A 495-nucleotide genomic window follows, 5' to 3' on the forward strand; every position below is an offset into this window, starting at 1 on the left:
TGCACAGTGAGAAGAGGAAGAGAGAGATTTGAGTTGATTTGCCATGACACTAGTTAGGAAGGTTCACAGCAGCTACTAAAGAAAGAAAGTATCAGAAAGTATCGTGTTTCTGTGTGTGTGTGTGTGTGAGCTGATTCATTTGTGTATCCGCGTGCATGTGCGTGTCCACGCGGTAGGTCCACGCGCACATCTTCAACCCCGCCGCTCCCGCTGCTGAGCCCCACGTTACTTTGATTGACAGGTGAGACTTGCCTTCACACACACACACACACACACCACACTGCCCGCCCTGGAATGGCAGCTCTCCCTTTGCTTTGCATCGCCCTGATTGGCCAGAATCCTTGTAGCTCAACCAGGTCAACAGACTCTCGGGGCAGTTTGCAGCGCAGCCATTGGTCCAGCTGTGTGAACCTACATCACTATCCCCACGTGGAGCGGCGGCTCTGATTGGTTAAGAGCCGTTCTGTGTGGGCGGGGCTTTAATTTCGGTTAAGC

Source organism: Sebastes umbrosus, chromosome 8, assembly GCF_015220745.1.
Source record: "Sebastes umbrosus isolate fSebUmb1 chromosome 8, fSebUmb1.pri, whole genome shotgun sequence".
Classification (NCBI taxonomy): Eukaryota; Metazoa; Chordata; class Actinopteri; order Perciformes; family Sebastidae; genus Sebastes; species Sebastes umbrosus.